Source organism: Centruroides vittatus, unplaced genomic scaffold (genome assembly GCF_030686945.1).
Source record: "Centruroides vittatus isolate TY-2023 unplaced genomic scaffold, ASM3068694v2 contig_862, whole genome shotgun sequence".
NCBI classification, from domain to species: domain Eukaryota; kingdom Metazoa; phylum Arthropoda; class Arachnida; order Scorpiones; family Buthidae; genus Centruroides; species Centruroides vittatus.
The window spans coordinates 274,821-289,664 of record NW_027122562.1 but is presented as its reverse complement, the minus strand read 5'-3'; the positions used below and the strand labels follow the sequence as shown (position 1 = coordinate 289,664).

The 14,844-nt window shown below is 34.2% G+C and overlaps 1 protein-coding gene across 1 annotated transcript in view; it reads right to left on the bottom strand.

Annotated features, from left to right (window-relative positions):
- LOC136982657 (microtubule-associated serine/threonine-protein kinase 3-like) overlaps positions 1-12,888 on the bottom strand; it is a 107,785-nt gene extending 94,897 nt beyond the window's left edge. Inside the window, 1 exon segment of the mRNA XM_067279216.1 lies at positions 12,649-12,888. The gene's annotated coding sequence lies outside the window, so the exon portion shown is untranslated.
- Between the last annotated feature and the right edge of the window lie 1,956 nt (positions 12,889-14,844).

The following is a 14,844-nucleotide window of genomic DNA, read 5'->3' as shown; positions in this document are numbered from 1 at the left end:
AATATGATTTATATAGCGTGTTATAATAATAGAAGTAGAAGAGAGAGAGGGAAAAAAGAATTATGAATATTTTCAATAACAATTCTATAGAAACGAAAGCGTAGATGGAGGAGAAAATAGTGAATTCAATATTCTATCCCGTTTACTTTCTGGATGAAAATGCAATTTAACCTTATTTGAATTTTGTCGTACACGATAACAGGGAGCACCACGCATCGTTTCAATCGAACGAAATCCCAAAATAACCAAAAAATCTATAAAAAAAAAATTGAAGAGAAAGAAGCCATGATGGCAAACCGAAGGATGTCCACTCCGATCGAAATTAGAGCGTTTATTATATGTGATAATGAACGAGTTAGTTGAGAATCCTTTGGAGCAAAAAGCCAGAGGTTCAACGACCGGAGAAAAGTCGGAAAACCGGAAAGAGTACTCGTTCCCATAGCAACAAAATCCGGAAGGAAGCCCAGGGCCAAGTAAAATAAAAAAAAGAAGAAGAAAACATCCTTTTTTCGAAGACGTGATCGGAAATGTTCTGGACTTGTGTATTGAATAAAATTTAAGAAAACGAATCTAGTCCAGGAAGGGGGAAAACACAATGGAAATGTTATATTATATTATGAAAAGGAACGTTTCTCTACTCTTACCCATTTCGTGCCACAAAATTTAACAATACGGGAATAGTAGAATAAATGGAATACAAACTAAAAATAAACTAATAATTTGCATTTTCAATTGCAGGCCTTACTAAAAATAATAGCATTTTACAATAACAGCATCACTTAGCTCTTAACCTGTTTTGTTTGCTGAATACCAAATTGACAAAAGAATCCTTGTATTGAGGATTATTATTATTATTATTATCCTTAAAAAAGGAATTCATTTCCTAATCATAAATTAATTCTTAAATAAGCCACAACACGCGAAAATGCCAAATATCAGATTATCTTGACAGATACAAAGATCCTTTTTTTAGATGCATTAATATTAGTTGAAGTTTGTATAATATTTGAATTTAATATACAATATTTCTGTGTTATAAATATTTAAATTCTATATTTGAACACGTTTAATGTCTGAATACTTCGATAAGATTATACGAATAATGCCAGTAGCAGAGAAAACAATTGGGATTGTACACACCTCGTTCATCAATCATTGAACATTGAAATCAATGAATAAATTATTATTAACATAATTAAAGTTCAAGTTTAGTAATGATTTCACACGACAGATGGCATGATATTCCATCGATCTGTGCACATAATTAATAATTAAAATACATAAATGAGCATATTTGTATAATACGATTGCAATATACAAACATACAAAGTATAAATTAAGCTTGAAAATTGAAACGAGAAAGAAAAAAAAATTCATTTGAGTAATTAGAAAATTGTTTTCAAATGCTTTATTATTTATTGAAATTGGCATCAATCATGCAAATTTTCATTTACATAAATTATCATTTTAAATTTGTTTGTATGCTTGGAATCCCACTCGATAGTCCTTCGATTTATCTTACGACAAAGGATATGTAAAGGGTTAGCTTCGTTATCTTTGAGGAATTACGGTTCATTACTCTTAAATTAATTAAAATTATGGAATATTTCCGTTCGATTCTTTCGATATAAAGACATTTACTAGAAACAACCGATTCGACCTTGACGAGAAACACGAGTCAAGCAGTCGAAAATTCAATACCAGAACCGAGACTAACATTATAAAAGCATTGTTTCTTATGGAGTAGAACTGTGAAATTCTTGATGGGAAACGAGCTTCGAATGGTTATATTTATAATTTTAAGGAATGTAACATATTAAATTCTCTGATAATTTTTTCTTTTTTAAATGACTAATCGTTCGGCAATTACGTACTATATAAAAGTCATGCACATCCCATATTGATCCTCCTTTCCTGGAGGAAGCTTCGTGACTCACAGGAAAAACACGTCTCGTTCACGAAAAGATTAAACGAAACGTTCTGGCCCTTCTTATAAATATCATTCTTTACAATAGTTCTTGATATAGTTTAGTTCGGTTCTATCTTTTTCTACTTCCTTATCAAAAATAATCCAGTTTCTCGGTTGGAAATACAACAATCAAGTATGACCTTAACTGTCAAGATGCACTGGTTCAGAAAGCACTTGATCGCTGATAACGTTTTTCTTCTTTTGACACTCTAGCCAACTTCCTATTAGATCCTACTTCCTGCAAGCTTTTAAGGATCATTTTTACTTCGGTTGGACAATCTCCGTTTGACAAGTAAAGATTTTTTTACAGGATAGATTGCCTTCGCGTCAACCTTACCTTTCAACTTTTCAGGATAACCGTTATAGCACGTCTATTTTAAATCAAACGGAAATGGATAGAACTCTATACACTATACTTATATATATATAAACTCTTTCTACAGTGTCTTTTATATAATTCTCTTATTTTTAGAGTAAAATGCAACAACCTGAAATATTTGTAAACCATTAAAAGAACTTGGCCTTTAGTAAATTAGTTTACTTCCTTTAAAATCGGCAAATTGCGTTAAACTGTCTATTTTAACGTCTTTATTCTCTTTCCATTTGTTACCGAATCACCACAAATTGAGTTTCGACAGTGATTATATCGTTACAACAATTAGCTGAGGCGTACAACCCGAGATTTTCAATACAGATAAGAAAGGAGAAAAATAAAATTTTCACAGCTAGCAATTCAAATTATAGAATTAATTCGATTAAAGTTACAAATCGCAATCTTTTGTACGTCCAATGATAATTTTCTTGGCTCCACTTCAAGCATAGCGCTTGAGGAAAGTAGCGAAATTTATAGCCGACACGAGACTTAAATCCCGTTTAATTCCAAGATTTCGAATCGGATTTCCAAGTTTGTTAAACCAGAAGTTAAAACAATATATAAGAATATGTCAAGCTAATAAATCTCCATTAAAACGAGTAAAGAGGCTCACTAAATATACATTCGGACGACAACAAACACGAGAAAATCGATAAATTCCAAGATGGAGATTGTAGTATGAGTAATGGCGATAATTCTGCACTCATTGTTATTCGGCCACACTGACAGCTAAAGTAACGAAGCGTGACACTTTATATATTCATATACAAAACGGCGGAAGATAATTTATATTCGTTACAAAGTTTAGACTTAAAAAAAAATTTAATTTAAATTAAAAAAAAAAAAAAATGTCAATGCTTCTGGTCCAAAGGACTAATTGAAATTTACATCGGTTAACAATTGAAATAACTGGCATTCGTCGTAGCAAAAGTTAACACAGTTATTAAAGAAAGGCAACAAGAAATAGCAGCAGAAGATTGCATGTTCCTCTAAGTAGGGAGATTCCTTAGGGATTCACCACTAACAATGGAAGAATCAGGAGCAAGACGTTCGGATTCTTCTTTCCAAGTCTTTTGTTAGAATAGAAAACATGGCAGAGGCGAGTAACTCTATTTGAATTATTACATTTATACAATTTGCAACATTTGTTGTACAAATCTTGACTTTTTTTTTGTGAAAAAAAATAAAATTGAATTTACTTCTAGGCGAAGCGAAATAATTTTATAAATAAAAAACGAAGAGAATATTTTAATTTTAAATAAAACTTTTAGAGTTATTCTAAAATGAAATTTGCGCGCACCATTTTCGACTGATTTATCTCGTAATTATTTATTAATTACTTTTATCATTTAATTAGAAATTTAGTTTAAGTATCGTAATTTAATTTTCTAATTTTAAATTCTTATTATTAATTAAAATCTGTAAACGACAAACAGATTTGTGCATGACTCAAATCGTTTGTTGCAGCGCAAACTACATTTGAAGGCCGCCAATTTCGAAATAAAGTTGTTAAATGTCATTATCTCTTTATCAACAAGCGATTTATAAACTAGAGTAAGGCCTGAATGGTTCGTTTCGCTTTATCGTTATAATTTTGAACTAATCTGGAACTGTTCCAGAGATATTTAAACTTATCTTCACGCTACACTCTGTGCGTGTCTGCTTGAATTTCTTATTCCTTTAAAGTTATCTTGCGTAGATTTATAACTTTAATGTGTATAACGCATTGCAAACTACATATTTAATTAATATGAAAGACAGAACGGTCAAGAAATCTTCTTCACGAAGTTTAAATCCGAGTTCTGTTTGCATACGTGCCATACTGATTGCATTGGAGAATTATGAAAAAATATATATTTTTTAAAATGCCTGCCTGCCTGGACGAATTCTGTCGAAGTAAATCGCTTTTTCGAAACATTTTTTGCACAATTTACATAAATATTTACATAAACTTGACTTTTAAACTATATTGTTATGCTATAGAAGTCGTTCGACACGCATATCCCAATTACTTTGTCCATTCGAGCATCATACTTCGAGTCGTATATTCTGTCGACCATTCTATGTCTCTGCGCCGATTATTGGTGGAAAAAGTAAGTTTGATTCTTATCCTTAATCCGACCCATCGTCAGTACGTAGTTGGACTAGATGGATAGAAGGATCGTGCCTATAAATGGACTTATTAACTACACTAAGAAGATAGAAGACGGCTCGTCGAGTGCACCGTTACCTTCCTAATTACCACCATAAAATAAGGATTTTCTTAGGGATTCTCCAACTGAGAGATAATTTTACACTTCTACTTTCCTTCAGAAAAGTTATAAATCTATCTTTAAACTAGAAAGATGAGATCCGTTCCAACTGACTGCCTACAGAATAAGTTATGAGTATCTACTCTACTAGTACTTATATCTATAGCTTTAACAAAGAAATCATTGAAGATTATTGGAGACTAATGATTCTTTGATGGGATGCCGTAGAAATATTAATGTTTAGACACGCAATTATCCGTAAATATCCTGAAATATTAAATAATTTTATTTCATTTTTAGAAATAAAAACTAAATTTGTATCATAATATATATAATATATTTTCTAAATTTAACAAGAGAAAGCCCAATTAATTACCAAAATTTCCAGACTTTTCACGAGATAAGAAGCATTCATCGAAATTTACAAAGTCAAAGAATGGTTTGACTTCTCTCTGGCTTTTCAACCGCATGCAGAAATTAATTCGGAACAGATGTCTGAGACTTTTTCGGTCTCCACGACGTCGCCCACTAACAAGAAGCGAAAAAAATTGCCACAAGAGGATATGCCACAATCACCTCACTTCATCCTGTTAGAAACTTTGCAAGCTGAGGCCGTTAGAAACCAGTTTTCAGAGTCATATTGGAAGAAGGAGAGATGCTTTAAATTTTGTTACATTTCTCCGCTTAGAAGATCAATCAGAAAGTGTTTAGAATATCTTTACGTAGTTGAAAACTCACATTAAGCGTCTAAATACTCGTAAAGTGAGTCTAAACATAAACAAGATGAATTTCGTTGGTAGAAAGTAACGATGTAAGTCGAGTGTTGCAGTTCGAAGTAATCGTCCAGACACGCGACAAGAACTTGCTGTTTTTATTTTTTTTATATAAGTTCTAACAAGAAAGTTTCTTTTCCTAATTACTTTTCTAATAACTCAGCAAAATTAAGTACAGAAATTAATATTTAACGCGTAATAAAGAGCTGAAATTTAATATTTAATGCTTAATGTACGAGACGGACTGCGTTAAATGCGAGCATTCGTTTCCTTGGGAGAATCGCGGTCGTACATAAGTTTTAATTAAAGAAAAACAAATCTAGATAGGAGCTTAGAACTTGAGAAATCGTGAAAAGGCGCCTGAAAATCTTCCAATGGTTAATTATTTAGTCGCAGGTGGTATACGTTTAATGGGCGACGTGACGTAATTTGTTTTATGTGACCTCAGCTGCGTGTCATCCTATACGAAACGGTCCAAAATTACACCCGTTCGTGAGGCGTTTTAAATTTAGAAGAAGGAAAAATGCGAAGTAAAACTCGATAAATAAAGTTTTTCCCGTAACTTGCCAACGTAATTTGTGTATTTAACTCAATGTTTTAGTGGTATTCGTGAATTACTTTCGAATATAAAATTCGTCATTCCCGGCGAATTTCAGTTTTTTAAAGTTGAAAATTTGTGATGAAACGTAAAAAAATCCATTCAAACATCGTCTAGACACCTTTTAAAATTGATCCGCTTTTACGTATTTTTCGTTTTTACCCATTCACGAAACGAAATTATGCGTGCAAATTCGAGAAGACGAGACACTCTCGGTAGCACTAACTTAATTACAAAATGCACCAAGTGCTCCAGCATTAGAACCAATTACGATGCTTTATACCTGCCCATGGCCTTGTTTCCCTTGTCTGTCCCTCTGAAACCGAAAGTATCGCTCCTAATTATCCAACTCGCTTTATCACTTCCATAGTTCTTCCGCTAAAAACTATTTTTAAAAGAATATTAACGCAATGGGAGAACCACGTTGGATGGATGATTCATTTAAAGCATTCGTTGCTGTAACAGGAGTGTTCCGAAATCGATCCGCTACAGATCTATCTTCAAATATTATCATTATACGTCAAAGATTCTTTGGCCTTTACGACTGTATGAATTATGAATCACCCAAGAGTCGTACAGATTTTTTAAAAAAAGGGGAAGAAAAAGTGTACTGATCCTTAGTAACTCTGTATATTCGATGATAAACGTTAGAATGTACGGTTTAATTGATCAGCGGCGAGTGTAAAGCGTAACTGAGGGATGCTTATTAATGGAATCCCTATGGATGCTCTAATGATGCTAAATTCGCAACGAAACGCAAGTTTGTAGTGGATAAAGTGATTAAAAAGCACTTAAGGCACGTCCTTAACCGGCCGTACGCCCAAGATGATGATTTATGATCCGATGCACTAAACAGCACAACTGTATCTGCAACGTTTGACAAATGGCTCTATTAATAAAGAGTCGTAACAATTTGTTTGAAGAGCTCACGTTTGTATCCTTAAGGAGTTGTACTAACAGTTACGACGGTAAACGTAACTCGAGGCATTCATTAGAGGCTAAAATCAATCGAGGAAGTTGGAAGAAAGACAACTTTTGTGCCGTGTCAGCGTGTTTATGGAAGAATTCGAGTGATTAGTTCATTGAGAAACTCGGTTACATCGGGAGCAAGTTTGGAAAGGGGTGGCGTAACAGGATCTAATTCGTTTTTCCAGTCGTTTTTATCGATTCCTCTACTGGCAACACGACTAAACTGGTCGAGAGCATCGATTGAACAACTGTTAACCTTCCACACGAAGGGAGTAACTAGAACGAACTGATTTGTTCTTTCTCTTCCGAAACATTCGGACTGACAGGATTTCGAATATTTTGGATTGATTCCGCATCTAATCCTTCCCTTTCCAGAGGTGAACGACCGGCGGTTGTTATGGCGACGGCTCGAAAATGGTGGAAGTTTGGCACTCTTCTCCTAACGTTACGTACAAAAATGAGAAGCGCCATTTTACAAACCAATTTTGTACGGATTTTTGCCTCCAGCCAAATCCATTCTCTGCACTCCACGATAAACAACGTCCTGTCATTGTTATTAATGCCATTAACTCGCCGTTATAAACAAACCATCGTTGGCGTGTTACGATCGTAACGGATGACAATTTCTCTCACGAAACGTCTCGACTCTGCGCATTTTACAATATTCCCCCCTCTCCAAAATCGCAGATAATCACGTTAGTTAGTTCATATAACGAAGACAATCTCAGATAAACCATAAAAATCTATGATGGATGGGGGCACGTGACTCGGATATTTCGATCATATGTCAAACTTTACTAAGTCAATAATTATTTTCTCTTCAAACTTATCGTGCAAACGTTCGAAACACGACATCGATAATCAGGCAAGAGACTGCACAGGCTAACTGTTGAAATGAAACGTAGAAAAATAATTCAACAATCGTAAATCAAAGCCAAGAGGTGTCCGGGTTTGAAAATCCGAGGAAGTGCTGGTTCTTTCGATGGAAAAACGTGATATTCTACTCGACTGACAAAGAGAAACTATTAATTTTAGTCAGTTCCCGTGTCGACGTCGTCGTCCATCCACCTGAAGTGTCTCTATCGACGGATCAAAGAACTGTGACGACACTCAAAAACAATGTTAAAAGCATTGTTTCGTTTAAACACGATAAATGGTCTCAACACCCACGTCTGCGCTCCCACAACTTACGATTACATCTTAATTTTTAACGGGAGCATAAGGTCGGGGGTCAACCACTCGCACGACATCCTCCCAGTGCCATATTTAGCCATCTTTATAACACGGTAAAGCAATACCGTCCTCTCACCGAACAATAAAATTCAGTGTTAGAACTTTTTCTATCATTAATTCTACAAAAAACAATTTTTAAAAAAAAAGCCTCGAAAACTTAACCTATTTTTTTATATCAGTTTTCTATAGATTTTGATGTCAGAAACACACCTATTAATAATTTTCGTCTGGCATCTCCCATGGAAAGCGAGTAGAAAGGGGAGAAACCAGAAAACATTTAGAATTTTTTTCTTTTTTTTATGTTCTTTCCTTTCCAGAAAGTGAGTGAGATGAAGCAGTGTTGAGAACCGCCCTATCTGGAATGATCCTAACAGATGACGATGACAAAATAACTAAATGGATGGAGTATTATGGATATAAAAAAAATAACTAGAAAAAAAAATATCAAAATATCCTGTTAACTTCTCAGATTAAAAATGTCAGTTTATAAAACCCATTAAACGTTTTTTTTCTGCGGTGTATTTTTAGAAAAATGAAGCCACGTCGGAGTAACTTTTTGCACAATTTTCTCCACCAAATTGCTATGAGCGAGTTTCAAAATTGTTAAGATAGAAGAATCTTCTACTCACCACTAGAAATTCGAGTATATAATAAAAAAAATTATATATATATATATATATATATTAAGGAGGGAAAAGGAAGACATTTTCCTTATCGATCGTTGGCAGGTGATCGAATAACTCGAAAAAGGTACAGCGTGGCACGAATAATATACAAATTTAAAACCACTAAACGACTTTAAATCGTTTTGATAGCAGATTGCGGAGTGTTTCCTATCGATTTCACTAAAGTGCGATTTTAAAAGATTTTATTTCAACGAAGTACCACCGACGGAATATACTAAACTCAACTCTCTACTATAATTTAAGTTAGAAGAGAGTGGGCCAAGGTTAAAGCTCTAGAGAATACGAAAAATTGGTTTACGATAAGTGGGATATCGCGGATCTACTCTCTCGCAAAGTTTTCGTGGCTTCCCCCACCGTTTTCGTACCCTTAAAGTGATTTTTATACCCCTAAGTATTCTTCTAACGGCGAGGAAATATGTTTAGCATCGTTTCCAGTCATAAAAAAATGAGGAAAAAATTGTTAAACGAAGCTCAAATTCCCGAAACTCGAAGCCCCGTTTGAAATTGAATGGCTCTTCTTGCAAATTTCGGCGATAAATGCGCCGTTTTTGTATGGTAAATGGCTTGTTTACGTGAAAAATCGTTGCCGAAATTTTGATTGATACACACATTTTGAAGAATCTACAACGTGATTCGAATATTTATGTGATAACGCCCATTTGCCAGTGTGTCCTATCTGTTCTATTCCCGTATGAATACAAGCACCATACCTCAGTATATGTTTATTCACGTGTCCTTACATTCGTATGTTTGTCTGTCTGTCTGTATAACCCCAAATTATGTCTTCACAGTCTCTCAATACGATTCAGCGTAATACATTCTCCACTACATTCTGTACGAAGAACCCGTAAACTGAGACTTTCCTAAATCTACAGATTAAAACTTTACAATAAGATAATTAATTTTAAAACTGAATTAAGCGGAAGAAAATGCGGTTAGTGACCCTAAAATGTTTATTTTTTTCCCCTACTACTGCCTTACTTTTCGATACCTGATACTGTTTATATTTATCCAACTAGACAAGGAGTTGCTGCTGAAAGAGATCCATTATCCCTCTTGTTAATACATTTTTTTCTTCTAAATTGTTCGTAGTAAAAAGTTTCGTCTTTCATTAGGGAAATACCCCTTAAAAAAATAAAGTAATTAACCAAATTTCTCGCGAATCAAGTGCGAATTTCTCTTAAAACAAAAGTAATTGGGGCGCCATATGCAATTTAGCATATAATTAGCTTGGAAGATGTAACAATTAAAATCGAATCTGCGTTAAGAATATCGATCGAGTTGGTTGAATTTTTCCAAATTAATTTAAAGAAAAGGTGAAGCGTGGCGTGATTGTTACTATAGTAACATCTTTTGTTATTATTAAAATAAATGCATGATGTTTGATAATGTTTATAACTTACGATATATATAAATATTTGGCTGAAGATATAACACGATACGAATTGGTCGAAGGCATTGTAGAAGAAAAGAAAAAAAGAAGGGAAAAATTAGCTGTGGGGTTGCATGTTCTTATAATAATGATGATGAATGGTTTTGCAGATATGCCAGGAGCATTATCGTGCATTAAAACGACACCATGCACCATTGAATACAGGAAAAGGTGTGTGTGAAAGGGTTCAAGTATCGTTTCGCCATGTGCACATCGTCTTCTCCAATGGTGTTCCATCTTAAGATGGCGAATTTCCGTAGGGGACCGGAATTACACCCATGTTAAACAAGCCACAGCCTTGGTTACGAGGGGCACGTTTAGGGCCTCGATTACTAGAGTACAGTTTAAGGCCTTAAATTTAGTGTTAAATAGAAAGGAAGGGCTACTTTTATATAAATTGTGCCTTAAATTTCTGTTCTCTTTTACGTAAATTTTTAATCGATTATGATTAAAGACAAGACAAATAAATTAAAAAGAAAGTTGTGTTTACGTCTCGAAGGGGAAAAAATGGCACTATCGTCGTCTAACTTACCGTTCCTTACGGATTATTGAATACAGTACGCGTGAAGTAATAAATGCAAACACGTATATGCAACAGCTGTCATATGCGCGTACAATTGTACGAATTTTATTATACTTTTTTCATACGGGGAGACTGATATTATGTTATTTCGAGTGAAAAAATCGAAAGAGAAAAACACGATATTGAATCTTACACGGATGACTTTTGCTGACGTCATGGCTCCGTTGCAGAAAAACGTAATTTGGCCACCCGTAACGTCACCGGAGACACACACACAAGAGGGATTTGCGCGTGTTATCGCGCTCACAGTTTTAATAACCTGAACGGATGAGATAATCCAGGAAGAGGGATAGTTTCGGGTGTCCATTGATCAACGTTCTTAACTCGATGAAGGGGACGAGTGCGTAGAAATTCGCGACAAACAGCTAAACTCCCTTTTTTTTTTATAGAAGGTTAAAGCGATATAGAATGTTACGAATTCAAATATTTGGAGAGGCAGTCACGTGTCTGACAGCAGGAGAGCCTTTATGTAAACTCTAGCATTATGTGGATCTTCACTAGAAGCGATATCTGCACTTCTACAAAGGATGAAAAGATGAATAAAAATATCTTAAAAAAGTGTTTTATTTTTAGATAAGTTTGTTTGGATTAATTACGAGAAATTAATTACGTGTAGAATCATATTTTATTCCTGCCATTATCAATTTTTGATAACTGAGTTTGTGCTCGTTCTCTAGAGACACGTCATTAAGGTATATTAAAAAAAAGTTTGAGTTTATTATTATTATTTACAAAAACAGCGTAAATATTTTTAATATCTGCTTTAAAAATATTATATATTATATGTTTTGTTATTTATTTAAAGATTTAGTTGATAAAAACACGTCAAAATTTAAAGATGTATAGCGGATAAAAACTTCATTTTTATCGATTCGAAAGCGTCGAGTACGATTCCAGCAACACAAAGCCTCTTTACAAGAAAAATTACGTGAATAAATCTTTAAAAAAAAAATATATATATATATATATATATTTTGAATAAAAATGGCGAATTTTTACATTAAATTTAATTTATTACGGTTCGTTTAACGGTAAAATCGAAGGGGGGGGGTTCTAATATAGGTATTCTGGTACGAGGAGACGAATTACAGAAAATAATGGAAGGGCCGATTGACAAATTTGCATAAATTTTCACCGAATTGTCTGCCGGAATACGTCATTATAAATCGGAGAATGATTTTAAAACCATCCGATCCCGAAATTGAACTTTTAATTAAATCGTTCCGTCTTCAATTTAATACGCTATCGAGAAGAGGAAATGATTTAGTCGCGGAATTATTTTTAAATTAATTACAACCAATCAGCAATCGTAAAACAAAATGAAGGGAAGAAAAAATAAAAGCGGAAAAAGTAGCAATTACGTCAGCGAACTTCCGCCAAAACGGTTTTGTTATTCGGAGTGAGTGTGTGTGTGTTTCCTTTTAATGATAGTGAACTGTCAATGGCGAGTTATGGGGAGGAGTAGGAATCCATCTTCGGTGGCGCAAGCGCCGTCGATCCACTTCAACCTGGATTACCATATGTCTGCTGCATGCCCCATCGAGTATACTCGACTGGATAACACCCACCCCTTTGGCCACTCTAGTATATACACAGCACATAGGAAAATGCAGAAAACGAATCCGTACTCGCCGCTACAAACACTAGTAATTAATGGTGTCTATGGTTTATTAATGCAAACCGGTGAAGCCTATTTAGTATACATATATATTTGTAAATTATGCTACACGTAATTTTTATTGTACTTTATTTTTATCCCCCCAAAAAGAGGTTACGTTACCTTTATCTATATGCGAAGACTCGGTCCAGTTCGGTACGGAGATCCATGAAGTGGTAACTGACGTCGATTCGATTTCGCGGTTCTGGAGCCGGTTTCGGTAGTGTTTACTGCGCAGTTGCGGGTGTTTTGGAGGAAAAAAAACAACATCCGGTAGTGTTACCTAAGCTCGTCCATGTCTGTGGTCGCAAGAGTGAAAGGGACGATGTACCTGATACGACTGACTTGCATTGTCGGTCGTGTCACGTTTATAGTATCCCTTCGTCGCGTGCTGCCATCTGTCGAAGAAGCAGCTAACTATACGTGAATATTACACTTTGCGCTAACACCTAATTCCCGTATATAACAAACTCGCTCTACTTTCTCTATTAACGTTTTTGTTAAATTTAATATATCGCTAATATTAAATAACTTCGCTGTATTAATCGCTAAATATGACCTCTTACGTCATCAGTTTGTACACTTTTGAAGAAATTAATGCATATTCTGATAATTACGTATATTTTTAATGAGTTTATTCACACGAATCTCTATTTATAACCACTCGGACTTTTTAATATGCTCGAGATTAAATAAATATATATATTAATCTTGTTTTAATTAATAGGTAAATTTAAATAGTAATTTATTAATTAAGATTTTTAGATTAAACTCGCTATATATTCATTCATTTCGTAGCAAACCGAAGCATTATAGTGTATATGTATATTCTAGCAGCTGTTGTTCATCCTACACACACACAAAAATCTATAATAAACTTTGTTTTGTCATGTGTTTCCATGTTTCTAGTAGTATTTCCCAGAAAGAATAGAGCCGATGTACTGGATCTTAAATGTGTATCACTCCGCCGCCTTAGATTAAATTCAAACATGAAGTCATGTGACTTTTTTTATATCAAATTTCTCGCAAAAATGTCGGAAATTTTTAAGATTATAACAGTTTAAACGTACCTTACAACTTTCTAATATAGATTTCATAATCTATATATTGCATTCTACTTCGTAATGAAAACGAAATTTATTTTCCTTCGTTTATGTAAAGCGGTTCCATTCTTATTTTGAAGACGAATAGAATTGTATTTTGTAATATTCCAGAGCAAAATTCAGTCAATCTATTTGAATATTTCGTAACGAAAGATCTATAGCGCTTACGTACTTTGTAAATATTAATTATTTGACTGTAACAATACATGAATTCATAAATACTCTATAAACATTGGGTATATATACCTTGGATATAGAGCCAAACAATATTCGTGAATGAATCTTCCCCAATAAGTGTTAGGAGAATCCTTCGGCATCCATGAATTATTAAAACCACGTCTTCTATTGTAAATATCACCAATTGTGTACCTCATTACTACATAACTCCGGTTTAGCGCCACACTCGATTTATCGCCAATTTCAAAGGCAAACAGATGATAGCGTTAAATTGAAGTTTGTAGTGTACAATTCCGTGTTTACATTTATCTAATTAACCGAATAAAATAAGAAATCGGAGGATAAGATAAACTCGATTACCTCATCTGAGAATCCATTTTACGGTAGATGACTTTAGAATCTTTCATAAAATATAAATGCGACTGGAAAAATCGGAAATTGTTTCTAAATGGAAATCAATTAGAAGTTTCGATGTTTCCATTCTTTCCGAATGTCGATAGTTCATTGATTTTTGTTGAGTCGAAATCATTGCAGGAAAGGAATTGCAATTCGCATTCCTTCACGTCCGAACAAGACGATGGACAATTTATTACTTTGATGGACGTCTTACTTGTCCAGAAATGTTTATAATATAATCAAGATCTGTTCCATCTTTATTCTGTCTTGAGATTTCTAAAGTTAATTACAGAATGATTCTGAATATTGAAAGACTTATTTATTTAGATGTTCTCTCAAATTGTATTTAACCTTTCTGCGGGGTCCTCGTAAGCTTGGTACGGAGATCGGAGGCAAAGAGCGCCCTTTTCGCCATTTTTTGGTTTTGAACGAATGAAATACGTAGAGTATTAATAAATATTCACTCTTAACTAATCAGAAATTTCAGGCTGAATAAACGTCATCGTTGTGTTTAAAGGGTGGCCCAATAATCAGTTAACCACTGTAAGGACCAAACTGTTGTCTTACTCAAATGCCTTATTACATACAAACACGTTAGCTGTAATACTTAGAAAGGGAATAGAGGGATACGGCAATGGCCCCC